The sequence below is a fragment of the Telmatherina bonti genome (assembly GCF_933228915.1).
Source record: "Telmatherina bonti genome assembly, chromosome: 3".
NCBI classification, from domain to species: Eukaryota; Metazoa; Chordata; class Actinopteri; order Atheriniformes; family Telmatherinidae; genus Telmatherina; species Telmatherina bonti.
Genome location: NC_136621.1, coordinates 17,662,323 through 17,679,969, shown reverse-complemented (window position 1 = coordinate 17,679,969; position 17,647 = coordinate 17,662,323).

Sequence of the window (17,647 nt, the reverse complement as noted above, 5' to 3'; positions counted from 1 at the left end):
GATGCAATCCCAGCTTACTTCTGTTCACCCACACACAGGCATTATGATTAGCTGCTGCACCTGTCTAACCAGGAAGAAGATGGGAAATAAGCTCAGTATATAGGCTTGGCGATTCACAGTCTGCCCAGTATAAGTCACTTGTTTTCACATGTTGGTGTAATTTCCTGCCATCAAGCTCCTACGCCTTTGTGTTAATTCTTTCTCACAAGCATAGCTGTGGGAGATATCGATTCATCTTTGATCAGATAAGACAGGGAGGTGTTTGTTAATGGCTTGAAGATGGGATTTGAGTTGCAGAGGGAAAATGGGATTTAGAAGGAAGAGGGGCAGATGGTCAATCTAAACACTGGCGAGGCTTGTGGCCATGTGACCATCCTAGTAGATGGTGTTGCATAATATCTTGGAAGACATGATTCAGCTACGAATCCCTTTAGAGAGGAGTAATCTCCACACCTACATGGGGGGTTTGAAGAGGGACACAGCATGAAGACAATCGTGATGAGGTGCAACCCCTGGTGGCTAATTGAGTCTGTTTGGATCAGCATGTTAGAGATTAGTGCTAAGAGATTCTGGTGAGCTGAGACGGTGACAGAAACCACAGGAGGGGCCAAATAGCTGGTTTATAGCACATAACTTAACTTACAAGAAAATGCAAGTAAGTGGATTCACACCTGTATCTTGTTGTGCAAATGAAAACCACCTGATCCAAATTTTGAATCATTACGTGCATATGAAGATGGGTGACAGGCAGGGTACACCCTGGACAGCTCGCCAGTCCATCGCAGGGCCACACACAGAGAGACAAACAACCACACTCACGCCTAGTGGCAATTTAGAGTGACCAATTAACCTATCATGCATGTCTTTGGATGGTGGGAGGAAGCTGGAGTACCTGGAGAGAACCCACGCATACATGGGGAGAACATGCAAACTCCACACAGAAAGGCCACTGACCAAACCAGCCAAGGATTGAACCAGCGACCTTCTTGCTGTGAGGCCACAGTGCTAACCACTGCGCCACCATGCAGCCCTATACATATTATATATATACATATAACTCTTTATCTTGAACACAAACAGATAAACGTCGGTAAAAACTTAACCTCCTTGGCAGAGGCGAACATGGACAGCTATAGGTGTGTGTCTAGTGTTTTTACATTGTCAACAGCAACTTTCCTAAGCAAATTATATATAAAATTATACATAATTCTACAGCAGTGTTTTGTGTTTGAGTCTCTAATTGTACAAATGCCACTTAAAAATCCAATGAGAAGGAATCAAACTATGAATGAATAGTTAATGGTATTTATACAATAGGGTCCTTTTTTTAATTTATGCCACTCTGCAAAGGTTTTTCTGTCCATGACAAGACACGGTCACATTGCAGGGTGGTGCTTCAAGGAAGTAAAATGTTTTCTTTTGTTTTTCTTTTTTCATTTTATTTTATGTATTTGACTTTTTAAGAAATATAAGGAAAAAATTATTTTAAAACAGATTCAAATGTTTGCGTAATTAAATCAAACCACAGTGAAATGAAGCAAGATTTTTACAATTTATTTATAATAACACTTCATGATTATGTATTTATTATTTCAGTATTTTGAGAAAACGAATTAATATTGGGAGACAAGTTCAAACATGTGTCCATGATGGCAAAAATTATACTCAGACAGTTTAGTCAATATTACAGTAACACACTTGATATTTCAAAGAAAATCAGCAGAAAGAAATCAGAAAGGAAAAAGAATGAGCTTGTTCTTGTCTAAAATAAAACATTTTATGAATATCTGCTGTACATGATAATTGTGCTGTCCCACCCAATGCTGTTTATCATTAGGTATGAAATATCAGTACATCAGACTTAAAGATTTAGATTTAAAAACTAGATTGTAAATCAGATTGTTGATTTTTTACACTACAATTTTTACAACATAATTGCACATGATGATTGGACATTATTAGACAAATAAAAATTGAAAAAACACATTTCACATTTCATGCAGCAACATGTATATACAGTATATAGTGATCTAAGTGAGTGAGTGTGCATGTATGGTTATTTGCCTTCTCTGTGTTGGCCCTGTGATGAACCTGCAACCCTTAATTGGACAAATTTGCCCAATTAAGTGTGTGTGTGTGTGTGTGTGTGTGTGTGTGTGTGTGTGTGTGTGTGTGTGTGTGTGTGTGTGTGTGTGTGTGTGTGTGGAGAGAGGAGAGGGAGAGAGAGCATTATATGTAGCTTAACCAATGTTGAGAGATTAAGAAGCTATAATGACATTAGACAAATGTTCTAAGTGCACCATATGACAAACAATAAGTAACATTATGTCTACAAATGAAGGTTACTAGAATGTTGTGGGAAGCATAGTTTTTGTTGCAAAAGTAACCAATATTTCATCTCCGTTTATACAGGTGGATGACATTGTTACAGGATGGACAGGAATGCTCCACATCTTTGCAAGAATTCACGCAGAAGGGGATCAAACAGCATGGCCAGCACCTGGAGCAGAACATAAAAGTAAAGCTGAAATGAAAGCTGATCATTTGGTCATCAGTGTCTTGTTGTTTATCCTGGTTCAGTAATGGATTAGGAACATAACCATGTACAAACTTTTAGTTTGGCTCACAATGTTTGCACAATCATCTATAATGCAGGCTTGAAAGATACAATAAATGCATTCAATTTTACTTTTTTACATTTATAAATGGTTCTATAAGGCACTATTATCAGACAGCATCACTTGGATTATTTTGCTAAATAGATTATGCTTATCCATGAAGTCAGATAAAACCAGAATTAAAGCTAAAGTTGAACATTCTGTTTTGAGAATTTCATGAGAAACCATGTAGTCAGGCATTGCCTGGATAACCATTGCTCATCCCTTAAGGCAGTGGTTCCCAAACTGGAGGGCGGGCCCCCCAGGGGGGGCCCAGAGTTATCACAGGGGGGGCGCGGCAAGGCTAAACAAAACTTGGAAGTTTTTACACTGGATGAATTTCTAAAAGTACTCATAGGAAATGATGATAAATCAACAAGAGAGACTAAGTCGTAAAAAAAGAGAACAAACTATGATGGAACATATCTGTCCCTGCTTGACCAGTAATAATAATCATTGGTGGGGCAATAATGAGAATGCAGTCTTTTGCGTGTACCAAAATATTATCATCTAATAAAATGAAGTATGAAGCCAAACAAGTTACAACACCACCTGGGTACATTTCATCCTGAACACAAAGAAAAGCCTGCAGGTTACTTGAGAAATAAACTATCATATATAGAAAAGTTGTTTTACTAAGCAGCATCGTCTCATAGTAAACTTCACTCACCTAAAGTCGTTTGTAGAGATTCCTGGTTTAAAATGTTTTATACTTACGCAGAAGAATGGATAATAGTACTGACACAGTTTTAATTATAGATACCTACAATACAGCCACTAAAACTAAAGAGGCATTTCACCCATGTGACGGGTGGGGGGCTCGACATTATTGTCGTTGATGAAAAGGGGGCCCTGCAGAAAAAGTTTGGGAACCACTGCCTTAAGGTATGTTTCTGTTTCTTGTTGAACTGCAATAACTTTAATTTGGCCATTCTGAACTTGTTTATTTTCTCTTTAAAAAGTTTTGTGATAACATTAGTTGTGAATGTGGGCAAAGAAATAACCTGAACTTAAAATATGAACCCCTGTGTAAACCAAACAAACATTAATGGGGATGACACAGATGAAACCAGAGATGGACCACAAACTAAACAGTGTATTTCTGTTGACAGATACTGAAAAAACAATCTGAGCTGCAAATACAATTCCAATTCAGATTGGAATTGAGCTGTAATATTATTCTGATGTTCATGTTGTAGTTTCTACTCACCCTAAGAAGCCAGTTACGGCGCAGATCAACCAAGTGAGCATGCCGATTTTGTAACCAACTTTAGTCACCACAGTGTTTTGACAGTGGGGACAAACCATCTGTCCAGGAACATCCTTTGGCAGCTGCTGCACCATTACGACCTGGTTTACTGCACAACACAAAGCTCAATTGATAAATATGATTTACACCTCTTTACCCCATTATAATTTTCCAAAATCTAAACTGACCATAGCTCATGATAGATAGTTGGCAAAGACACTAACCTGCTTGCACCACCTGAGGTTGCTGTGTATTATAGAGATAACCCTGTTGACCTGGTAACGAGAAAAAGATATTTAACTCAAAAAGATCAGAGTAAAAAACAATCTGGTCAAAAGTGTCAATGAAATGTATTATAAGCTAAGATAGATTTAAGAAAGAAAACCAATTTCACAGTAAAAGGCAGGCATAATTCAAACCATGATAAAATTCTGGGCTCTTACCTGGCTGGGCAAAAGTTTGAGGTGCAGGCTGGGGATAAGCCTTAAGATCAGGCTGGGGGTAAGACGGAGCAGGCTGGGGGTAAGCCTGAGGATCAGGCTGGGGGTAAGCCTGAGGATCAGGCTGGGGGTAAGACGGAGCAGGCTGGGGGTAAGACGGATCAGGCTGGGGGTAAGACGGAGCAGGCTGGGGGTAAGACAGATCAGGCTGGGGGTAAGACGGAGCAGGCTGGGGGTAAGACAGATCAGGCTGGTGGTAAGACGGAGCAGGCTGGGGGTAAGATGGAGTACGCTGGGGAGCAGGTTGGGGAGCAGGCTGGGGAGCAGACTGGACAGTCACATTGTGGTCCAAAGGGGGACCAGGATATGGCGGTGCTGGGATTTCTATTGGATATTCTGGTGGAGGGGATTCCAGACCTTTTTTCATTTTATCTGTTGAAAGGATCAGGAAATAAAAATAAATACACAAACTTACGATAATGCACTACACAGGCAACTTTACTAGGTCCACCTGACTAGTACCGTTTTTTGGTTTTTTTTGTCCTTTTCTTTGGTCTATGCTTGGTCATCTGTTGACGGCCAAACATAGACATCGATCATTACCCCTGTCTATCACCATGAAAATATCAGCACTGGTACCCATCATATTTGCTACTGGTTTAGCTCACAAAATTGTATTTGAAGATTGCTTCTCAGGCAGGCTTCAATAACCTTTAGCAATCTGTACTAATTCTTTTTTTCTTCAGCTTCTTAAAATCTGCTTTTATGTGAGCCATTTTCCTGGAAATAAAGAAATAATCCATGTTCAATGCCAAAATAAAATGCAAATAAAATCTTCTGGCTGCCTTTGGTAGTTACAAGCATTCATGAATGACATCTGCATAAATTAGGACAAGGTTCTACTATGTGCATTTCTGGAGCTGTCACTGTCCAGCAAACCACGGTACATGACTGAATATTATGGAAACAGGTTGAGGTTATCTACTGTTTTATGAATTTCAATTAATTTCGCTTCAATCTTTATTTATAAAGTACTTTATTAAAACCATTGTGGGCTACACAGTGGTGTGGTGGTTAGCACTGTAGCCTCACAGCAATAGGTTGCTGGTTCAATCCTCAGCTGGGGGTGGGTGTTCAAACAGGGGACTTTGCATGTGATCTGTGTGTATGGCAAGCTTGCCATCTGTGTGGGTTATTTCTGGGTACTCTGGCTTCCTCCCACTGTCTAAAGAGATGCATGTCAGGTTAGTTAGTTAGTTACTCTAAATTGTCCCTAGGAATGAGTGTGAATGGTTTGTCTTTCTGTGATGGACCCATCAGGTTCTACCCTCTCACCCAACAACTGATTGGAACAAGCAGTTAAGAAATTAAAATCATCACAAAACTTTACTCATTGAAAAAAACACAACCCCTTCTTTATCCCATTCACTACTCACAACATATACACACACACATACACAATCTTACACACAGGTAAATGAACATGACCACATCATTTGTGTTCAAAACCTGTAAAAAAAAAAACTTTGGATAAACTTAAGGCTGAATATTGTCTTAGAAGGCCAATTGCACCAGGTGTTGCCTACAACCTCCGTCCAGAACGCCTCCACATGGGCAACACTTTACACAACCTCTTAACATTTATCCCAGTTTCCAATTATTATTGACGTGATTAAATTTAGGAATAATACCATACAGAAAAAAATTAGAGGTTGGACCATATTACTCGTTAGATACATGCCGACCACTTCGCAATTCTCTTTGCAAAATACACAAAGTTTCTTGTTACTGTAGTACAATACTACTATATGAAATACTGGACATCTCTTGTCAAAGTATTATTATTTAAGCATGTACAATGTGTAAACAAATACAGAATCCAATGAAAATTGGAAGCTTTGTAATTGTGTACGTGCTTTAAAGCAGTGTTTCCTAATTCTGGTCTTCAGGTACCCCCTGCCCTGTATGTTTTAGGGTAACCCTACTTAAACACAATTTACTGCAAAGAACTTGACAAGCAGTTTAAATAGTCTGAATGAGGTGTGCTAGAATCAGAGGGAGCTATCACATGCAGGGCAGGGGCCCCGAGGACCAGAATTGAGAAACACTGCTTTAAAGGGACAACATAAGCAACAGGGGTGCCCAAGTCTGGTCCTCAAGATCCGCATTCCTTTGTGTGTTGGAGAAGGGATGTACCTAAAAGTTCCCGGACAGTAGGTCTCAAGGACGAGACTCGGGCAGTTCTGCATTACAATATTTAATATAAAAAAATTGTAATAAATGTTTGTATTCGTGCAACATTACTACAGTTATACAGTAAGAAGATGTGCTTATGATACTTTTTCTTGGTATCCTAAGGAGCATTGTCATTGCAAAAGTAACACTGAAATAATTATTATTATTGAAGGTATTGAAGGACCTGCATGTTCTTTAGGACCCCCTCCTGTCCTGACCGATAAATACTTGGTTCAGACTTATCAGCTGGTGGCCAGCAAGCAACAATTACATCTTAATCTGCAAATCCACATCCTCAGCTTCTAGTTTTGAGTAAACCAGTAGATTGGGATTTTTAACACTACAGTCCTTAATGGGCTACTGTCCTGCATGTTTTAGATGCTTCCCTGCTCTAATAAACCATTAAAATGAAATAGATGAAATACGCTGTTGTGAAGTTCTGGACATGAGTTAGTAAGTTAGTTATGCTAACCAACTCATTAATTTGAGTTAGTTATGTTAAAACAAAGACATTGGCCCTCAAGAACTGAAGTTTAAGTTCCCAGCAGAAAACCCAGTGGACTGGCCATCAGTAATATTGTTACTATATTTATCTGTTATTAATGATTTGCACAATAATAGGTAGGTAGATTAATGTAAACTGTAGACTAATATAAATTTACAGGTACACTGTAAAAAAGAAAAAGTTGGGTGAACTTAAAATTTCAAGGCAACAAACTTTGATAAAATTTTAATTTAAACAGCTAAACTAAATATTTTAAGTTTTGCTTTTGAGTTTGCTCAACTCTAAATTAGGATTTTTTACAACTCAATTGTAAGTTCAACTAAATTATAATTTTATATTGTAATAACTTTTCGTCTTTACTTCTGGGAACTGTTCCACAAGTTGTACTAATTTAAAAATCTATATGGTTATAACTTTTAATCCTTACTTGCTCTAACTCTTTCATAAGTTGTAATAATGTATCATTTTACACTGTAATAACTCAAATTCTTTCACAAAATCTATTTGAATTTGATTACGTTAGTATAGCAGAATATATTAAGATTAATTTAAAATTGCACACTGCTAATGTAACTTAACTTCATAATTTAATTTCAATCACTTCTAATCAAATGCATAAATAATTACAGATGCAACATACATCCTCAAAACCTTAGTTTTATTTAAACTAGCAGCATTGAATCAAATAAAAAGGCAAATAAAAAAACAGCTTGTGCTTTTATCAATATAAGAAAAATGAAAGACAACTTGTGCTCTCATAAAAAAAAGAACAGTTGGACAGTCCTATGCAATCGTGAAAGATGTGATTTCAAAGCACTGATGGTTCTGAAAGTGCAGCAGTCCCTGTGTTTGCAAAGCCGTGTTGAACCTCTGTGATGTGGCTGATAATGTTTCAGCTGAACAGCTTCAATGGCGTTGGTAAACTTGCAGAACTTGAACTGCATTCATTCAATCTGAAAAACAAAAATGACAATTTGCTGGGAATTAGTAAGGCTGTCAGCAGAAATGTTATATATTACACATAACATTTTATAAATTTAATGACAATGCAAAGACTAGACGAGAGCTAAAAAGTGTACACATTCAGTGTTTTTATTTTTAATATATTTTGCTGCAGTAAACATTAATTACAAATAACATTTGTTATTTAAGGTTATCAACCTATATCTATACCTAAACCCAACACCTACATCAGTTTAGGTTAAGTGTCAGCAGTCAGGATAAAACAGGGCAGTCAATTAAATGTATTTCAATGTTTTTAAACAGAAGGACAATATATCCAGGCCTGGGAGCCCACAGTGGGTCATAGTACAAATATTTAAACCTTTTTTAATCAAAAGCAATGTAGTAAATTCAGGGCAGGCCTATATTATGACCAACACAATATTTTAAATAGGTAGATTGGCCTTTCCTACTATTACGCTATAATAATTTTATCCACTCTGACATGACTTACATCTTATCATTTTAATATGTGAATGGTAGTACCATGAAGTGTTTTATTGAACTCGGCATGATGTAAATGTTACTACAAAAAAAGTGTTACACAAACTGCTCCATGTTGTTCTGATACTTAATACATGAAATATCAACTAATGTGTTAGCATTAAAACCCTAATGGCTACTCCTTTAGCTGCAGCTAGTAGGCGAGCATGAATTAACTGAATACTAACCAGTAGAAGCTAACATGTCTTGTCCTGTTTGAACAGTATCAGCCCAGATAAGCTAGTTGCTAACTCATGCAGCAGTTCTGCTAATGGCTGCTGAGTGAAAAGCTGTTTGTGTTTAAATGTTGAAAATGTGTAGGTTGCCTCCTCCATAAATCTACAACATACTACACAACACTAATCAACAATTCCCATACCATTTAAACTTAATTTAAATAAAAACTTACCTGTGTGGAGTCCAGCTCGAGGCAGCACAGCCAGGTGAGACTTCAAGTGAAAATTGCAAACTCAAAACGTTGGTTTTCCCGCATTTTACAACAAAGAAATTAAAGTTAGCAGAACTGTTGTCCCTTGTATTGAACTCCAACTTAAAGTTATCATTTTTAACAACTCACCTAATTGCTTTGGGGCAAACAACTTGCTTATTTTGTTGTGATTACTAACATTATTGCTTTAAATGCCATTAATACATATTTTCAAGTTTTACCTACTGAAATGACTGTTTCAGGCCAACCAATACAAGTTAGATTTTTTTGCAGTGTAGATAAAGCTATATAAACATATAGATAGATAGATATGTATATATATTTGACTCCAGGTTGAAAGAGTTTGTGCAGTTGAGGATCTCTGTGTTCCAGTAAGAATAGAGTAAGTTCAGACAGAAAATGGAAGATTTAGTCAGTGCAGTGAAAACCTACCAATCAGGTTGCAACCTCTTCAAGTCATGCATTTCAAGCTGATTAAGCAACACTCTCTTTATGTATGCAAGCAAGCAGGTTTGGTGGCATTGTACTTTTATGTACAAGAAGGGTATAATTAAAAATAGAACAAGGGGCAAAACAGCAAAGCCCTCTCTTATGGTTCCAGGCCTTGGCCTTTTGTTTCAATTAGTAGAAATCTCGTCCTTATGTAGAACTATGATGACCTGGAAATTGTTAAATTCACCATTTGACACAAACAGTGCCAGTGTTTGCATGTATAAAACAAAATAAACCCATGAAAAAAATCATATGATGTGAAACTTCTTTGGGGTTCTCAGATAGCCACATTATAAAACTGTAAAAGCAGTGTAATATTTTCAATGTGTTATTTTAATGGAAGAAGAAATGCTCATGTGAAACCAGCATTGTTAACAATGGGTCAGTTTCATCAAGCATCCTATTGTGTTTGCCAATGAGCCAGCAAGGAAAACACTCCACGACTAAAACAGGTTCTGCCACAAAGGATGCTGTTGTTTTAAGCCTTCTCAAGCATTCGGCTCAGACTTGTGACAGTTTCTTTAAAAAACTCACCAAGTGAAAACTGGTTGTAGTCTATAGGACAATACAAAAGTTAAATAATAAGGTCAAGCTAGTTTAGCATTACCTTCAGCACAAACCTGCGCCAGAGCTCAACTGTTTGAGGAATGAAGACACCTCATACATACTAGCTTTTGGGGAAACTTTCAATTCATCATTGAGAATTGGCTTAATTTTAATATGACGTTTAATATGAAGTGATGTTTTACAAGTTTAAAAACAAATTTAGCGTTTCCTGTGACAAGGTAGGTCATCATCCTCAGATTTCAGTCAAATAAAGGTGGAAAAATCTGACTGACGATAAAGGAAAATGCAAAAAGGCAGACCTTAGTTCATCTGCATTCTGTTCTGTGGCTCAGAGTGTTCCTCTTACAAATAATAAAATTTGTATTTCTATTAAAAATGTTCAACACTCAAATGTTACTTACATTGTGTGTATGATTTTATTCTTAAGGCCAAAGAAAAATTGACCTGAACCTTTTTTTTTATTTATTTACAGGAAAATCTATGCAAATTTAAACATTTACAACCAAGTTCAATTTAAATCAGTGTTTGTTTGTTTTTGTTTTTTTTTTTTTTACTTTCAGGTTATAAATCGCAGCCCAGAAAGAGAAAGCAATCTGTCAAGTTTAACTCTCTAATGACAGGATGCAGATTGTGTCACATTGTGAAATTTAGCACCAGTTCTAGAGTCAGGACAACCTTGATGTTGTCTCTACAGAAATAATTTTCTTAACTATAAAAAATATAAATGAACATAAAGAGAAACTCATAAGATCCAAATATTAAAAAAATATATTCTCTTTTGACATCACTATTTTATAATAACTAACTACCAGACTCCCTCAAACTTATTGTAGTGAAAATAATATTTCTTCTTTCTTTTCTGTTGAACATGTTTGAGTTTTTCTTACCTGAGGATGAATCTGACGCTTGTTACTTGGAAATAATATTCAAGGTCTTTGGCCTTGCACTGCCTCTGTCTTAGGTGTTTGGCAGCAAGTTAGGCAAGGCAACACCCCAACTAACGCTGAAATGCATCAGCAGGAAGGTGGAGCATCACGGTGGATTTGGATTACGTATAACTTGTAAAGCCTCAGGATTTATTTGCTTCCACACTCATTCCACCTTAAAAACCTTTTACCACCCAAACACTTGCAACCTCAAGGATAAAAGTTCTTTAATGATCAAAAACAAAAAGTCACTCAAAGCCATTTTTCCAGAATCACTTTTACTGTAATCTATAAATGAAAACCACATTAGGCATTTCTCAGACATATTTAGTTTTTCTTGCAAACAGGAAAATGTTCCATAATCCTGAAAGATGTCATTACCTGTGATTAGAATGGAGAATGAAGTAATCCTAATAATTACTTGCACTAGATATCCTGCATGGTGCCACAGACAGGCCGTGCCTATCAGATTGTTGACACACACAATAGATGTGAAACTTTGACAAACTGGTCTGCCTTGAGTCTTGACCTGAATACTAAAAATATTTTACCTACTGAAATGAAAAACACAAAGGAACCTTAAGCCTACATTAGGCAATAATATGAAAAATCTCCGCACAATAGATGTTGCGTCACATTGTATATTGAAGAAAGAAAGAAAACAAAAACAGCTGCCTGTGAAATGAGATGAAATTGACAAAAGCAATCATAATAAATAAAAATTTTATCAAAATCCTGACTTTATTTTTCTAATTCTGGTTCAATAGAATTTTTTTTCAAAAAGCAAACGAATATGATAAAATATTACATGTTACATCACTCCTAAACTAATGTTTTGTTGAACAGTCCTTTGAAGTTTCCATTATAGTCAGGTGTTTTCTGTCCCTCTCTATCAGATCTTTGCGCTTGTTGACAGGTATGTTGTCCCTCTGTTCATCAGCTCAATTTAATGAAAAAACATTGTCTGTTCCTCTTTTAGTCTCCAGTTATTTGAGTGACTGTTGTAAATTCACTACTCCAGTGTGGGGGACACGGCCCCCAGTTAACCCCTTCATGTAACCCCGCTCACGAGGGTTACTCGCATTGTAGCATTCCAACAGTGTCTTGATCACATCTTGTGTCCAGAACCTTTTAGTTAGTGTTCCAGCAAACCATTTGCTATCACAGTGCCCTGGTCCCTCATTACGTGATGCAGACTGGGCGATGTCTGAGCCAGTATGCCTATCTGTTCATTGTCACTCATCATGAGGTGGATAGGCAAAAGCACTAAGGGCTCAACTGTGTTTTATGGAAAATGAAATACATTGTGAAATACATTGTTTTACTAGAACAGGGGTACTCAATTCAGTTCAGTGGGGGCAGCAATCCAGCTACCCCCAATGGAGAGCCAGGACACCCAGCTGGCTCTCCATACATACATATATATATATATATATATATATATATATACATATACATATATATATATATATACATATATATATATATATATATATATATATATATATATATATATATATATATATATATATATATATATATATACATACATATATATATATATATACACATATATATATATATATATATACACATATATATATACACATATATATATATATATATATATATATATATATATATATATATATACATATATATATATATATATATATATATATATATATATATATATATATATATATATATATATATACATACATATATATATATATATATACACATATATATATATATATATATATATATATATATATATATATATATATATATATATATATATATATATATATATATATATATATATATATATATATATATATATATGTATGTATGGAGAGCCAGCTGGGTTATATATATATATATATATATATATATATATATATATATATATATATATATATATATATATATATATATATATATATATATATATACATATATATACATATATATATATATATATATATATATATATATATATATATATATATATATATATATATATATATATATTTATATATAATGAGTAATGAGTGTGTAGAACTGGGCCGTTGAAGCTATTTAATTTGATTTAGGTGTGTTGAAACAAGAATACATGCAAAAGCTGATGTACTGCGGCACATGGATGAATTTGAATAGATCTGTAGTACACTGAGAGTTATCAACATATTAATAATTTTTTAGTATATAAACATTTTCAGGTATATGGAGGAGAGGAAAAAAACATAGCATGTAAAATTTGGTTGTATATTCATTCTTTTAAGATTTGGACACAAGGCCATTTCATTCTAATCACATAGATTCCTTGCTGATTTGATGAGTTTTTATTGATTAGGCCATAGAAGTTTTGATTTCCATAAAGATATTTTTATCTATTGTTTTGTGCGATTCACAGTCTGTGTTGTTTGCAATTATTCTGTTTGTTTTTTTTTTTTGTTTTGGTTTTTTTTTTTAAAAAGGGTTTTATCTACTTTGTGCAATCAGTGATAGTTTTTCCTTTCTGGTACTAGAAAAGTCTACTGCTGAGAGATAACTTCATGTAATTCTGCCTGCTGACCACTTGGTAGAGGCAGTCTGTCAGGAATGTAACACACCAAAAAATAAATCCAGAGATGTGTCCAGTGCCAGGGGTGGAAGCTAGATTAAATAGATTTGCTGAAATATTATTCTTTGAGGTTTCAATTTATTGACAACCCCAATTCAAGTAAAAATTAGGATGCTGTGTAAAATACTAACAAAATGCAGTTATTTGGAAATCTCAAGGTGGCATATTTTATTCCCCAATAGAACACCATAAACACATCAGATGTTAAAACTGAAACATTTTAATACACAGAAAATATGAGCTCATTTTTATTAGCAGCAACAAACCTCTTAAAGAAGGAGTGACGCTTGAAAGATAACTAATCTGTCATCATTGTGATGGGAGCAGAAGTTGCACTAAACCTTATTGGACTTTTCAGAGCTGATGAAGCCTTCACAGATGTGCTTCCCACGCCCTAACCACATGTGGAGGTGAGCATACATGATACTTTGAATTTCCCTTATGTTGACTCCTCCCCTTGATTAGCAGCTGTCTGTATAAGACCATGTCCACACATAGCTGGGTTTTTGTAAAACTGAGTATCTTACTGCCTCCGCCCAGTAAAAGAAATGAGTCGACACAACCTCGTTTTTTAAAAACATATCCATCCACACATATCCGCATAACCGTGTTGTTAAGCACATTCATAAACATCAAACAGTAGCGCCCCAATCCTGTCCAATCAGAATAAGCTTCGGTGACTGCCACCTCCTGGGTGGACGCATGGCTGGCTCTGGGGCAAGGCGGTTGGGGTCTGTGGTTGGGGATGGCTGCTGGCTGCCCGGGTCTCGGGTTCTCCTGGCCTTCTTCTCGCCTCTGTGTGGGCGGGGTCTCTTGGCATGATTGCTCTTCTCTGAACACGTTCCACTCTGTATGTTCTGCATGTGACACAGTCACTGAGTCACCTGCAGGTTTATTTACTAACAGCAGCTAATTTTCTTTCTGTGTGTCTAATTTAGCTTGTTAATTTCTGGTTCTCCTGACAGTTGACGGCTTCATCCTCCCGTAGGGGTAACAAGACTCCAGGGTGTATAGGTGTATGTATATGTGTAGGCCTACAAATAGGCAGTAGTATATGTGTGCTTATGTCCATACATATGTATGTAGGTTGTTCTCTTTCTCTCTCTCTTTTTCTCTCTACGAGGTGTTTTTCTGTCTTCTTCACAATTCTCTTTTTGTCCCTCTTCTATCCTCTCAGGTCCGGTCCAGCAATACAAACTTTGTAATACCAACAATTATTTAAAATAAATAGAAAAAAATCTAATAAGAATTCAGAATATCAAGGGGAGCATTATATCTATAATGCTTCCCTTGGCAAAGTAAATTTGCCCGGCAGAACACAACATCCAGAAAATCATTTTGCTTGCTTAAGTGATAGACGATAAAAGAAAGAAAAAAAAAAAAAAACAATGGTAGCATGTGTGACATCAGGCTAATTTTTGCCACAGACAGTGATGTTTCTACACCTAAAACCCCGGTTATATATGTCCACATCATAGACTGTATAGTCTATGGTCCACATGCAGACATGTAAACGGAGTGTTCGCAAATCTTCACTTTGGTTGGAGGTTTTTAAAAGAATAATTTTGTGATTGCATAAATCTGCATTTTTGTGATGACAGGCCAAATCGGAGAAAAATATACCCTGCTACATGTGGACCAGGCTTAAGACACCAGCCTTCTGCCTCTGCTTCTTGACGCTGCTGTTTGTGGTGGTGGCGGCTCACCTCTGGACTCTTGGCTTGTCTTTGCTCCCAGGGTGGTGAGAAGGATGACAGGAAATATGGTTGTATAAAAACAACTAGTGGACATACTAATTTGCGCTTTTTGTTTGTAGGTCCACCTGCTGCTATGTTGTTGTCCTGTTTTGATGTTGGGCAAGGCACTCGTGGTTGGGGGACCTGGCATTTAAGTTTGATTTGATGCATTGGCTACACAAATATTCCATGTTTTTAGGTTTGCAGTGAAGTGTGTTGTCTTTACAAGTGTATGGTGGGATGAAAGGTCAGTTTATATAAAGTCCTACCAAGTTATAAGCTGGAAAGAGAACACTTTACCTAAATTGTACTTCTAAAGACATTAGATAACTAAATAGCCAATTCTTTGCTTAAAAACAATAACCTGCAATAAAAAATAAAAAAGAAATTCAAAAAGAAAAGAAATTACAGTCCTTCCAAAAATGTGAGGCAACAGGATTATTTTATGGAGTCATATGTTGTGGGCTGTATGGTTAACTACTGATCGGAAATATGCTTTCATATATTTAAATGAATTTAAATGTGCTTTTTCTTAACAAATAATATGTAATATGACATGTCAGGATCACAGATTATAATATTTAGATAGACACAAATATGATATGAGAAACTAAAACTTTCCTTTCAGCAAATAAACGCAATCATGAACTTAGATTTAAGGCTCTGTTCATACAAAAGAACCTCAGTGCAAGTGAAAATACAACAAGGTGTCTTAACCCACTGAAGTGGGATGCTAAATTTACATTCTCTATAATGTTATGCATTGTATTATAAGATCACATTTGAAGACCTCTTTCTTTTGAAATAGGAGATAACAAGGCCATATAATCCCCTTTTCATATGCAGCTATAAAAAAGCAGTTACAAATGACCTTCATACCTTTTCACAGACATGGATACAAAATTACAACGAAGTAAAAAGATGAAAAAAATCTTGTAGGTTTTGCTCTTGGTTCTTGTCATTTGAAGTTTTTTATTAATAACATTTTAATTAAGTTTTTCTTTATCTGTTTTGTTCTAGTTAGTAACTACTCAGTTATATTCTTCATTTTCCACTGGTTCTGTGTTCCTTTCTGTTTCTGTGATGTGTTTTGGTTTTGGTTGTCTGTTTTTCTCTGACATCCTTAAGTCACCCATTCCTGTTTCAGACTGTCATGTCCCCACCTCCTGTGGTTCTTGTTAACCCACCCTCTCTAGTACTCATACTCCCCTTTCTTCTTCTTCATCCAGTTACTTGTCAGATTCTCTACATGTCACCTGTGTCAGTTTTGTACACATTTGTTTCTTTCTGTTTTTTTACCTGGATTGCTTGCCTTTGTATTGCTTTAGTTTCTGTTTAAAGTTCATTTCCTTACTCTGCCTCTTGCTTGTATCTTACCAAGTTTGGGTCCAACTACTCAGTGCAACAAATATCTTTCATGGTTTGACAGATAGTTAAACATGGGCTGGAACAGCAGATTTATTCAAAGGACTTGAAGACGCTTGAAAATTCTTCTTCCTGAAAGCTTTTTAACTCCACTGCCCATATTGTCAGCGTAGAAAGCCCTGTCAGAAGCGAGTCCTTCATTCCTTTGGTGAAACAATAACTCTTCATCTTTCTGCATTCATAGCAAGCCCAGCCCCTTTACATAAAACAGTATGCACCTGCATTTAGTTTTAACAACTCTAAACAAAAATGTCCATGACTGTCGTTCCTAAATGCTCCATTGTGCCTGCCGAGCAACAGTTATCGTTAAATTGATGTGAGAAAAATGAAGAAATTTGAATATGTGGTATGAACTAAATAACCCTAAACATCTTAAATACTCATTGAGTTTAGTTAAATACTGCGCTATTCTTGAGTAATTTCCTTGAAAACGTTGTTTTCTTTCTTTAAAGAACACTCAAGAATTGTGCATCACTTCATTTATTAGTGTGAAGGTAAGTCCTTAAATCATTGCTGTTGGCATTGAGTTATAATAACACATTTGAATTGGTATGACACTATCTTCTGAGGCCCTGCATGTGAACATGAAAACATACTTTTACTTTCCTTGAAAACACACTTTTACTTTCCTTTTATGCTGCTTTCTGCATACCAGTTGTCCTTTATGTGCAGTTGTTTTGCTGCTCCCTAGTGGTTACATTTATGACAATTTACTAATGTAATTCAATCGAATTCACTTCATGTTATATCACCACACATTTATAGTAAAAGTAAACGTTTACTGGTAGATTTAGGTTAATACTTAGGTTATTAGCGCCAAGTTTCCACATAGCATTAGTTATTTACTTTCAAA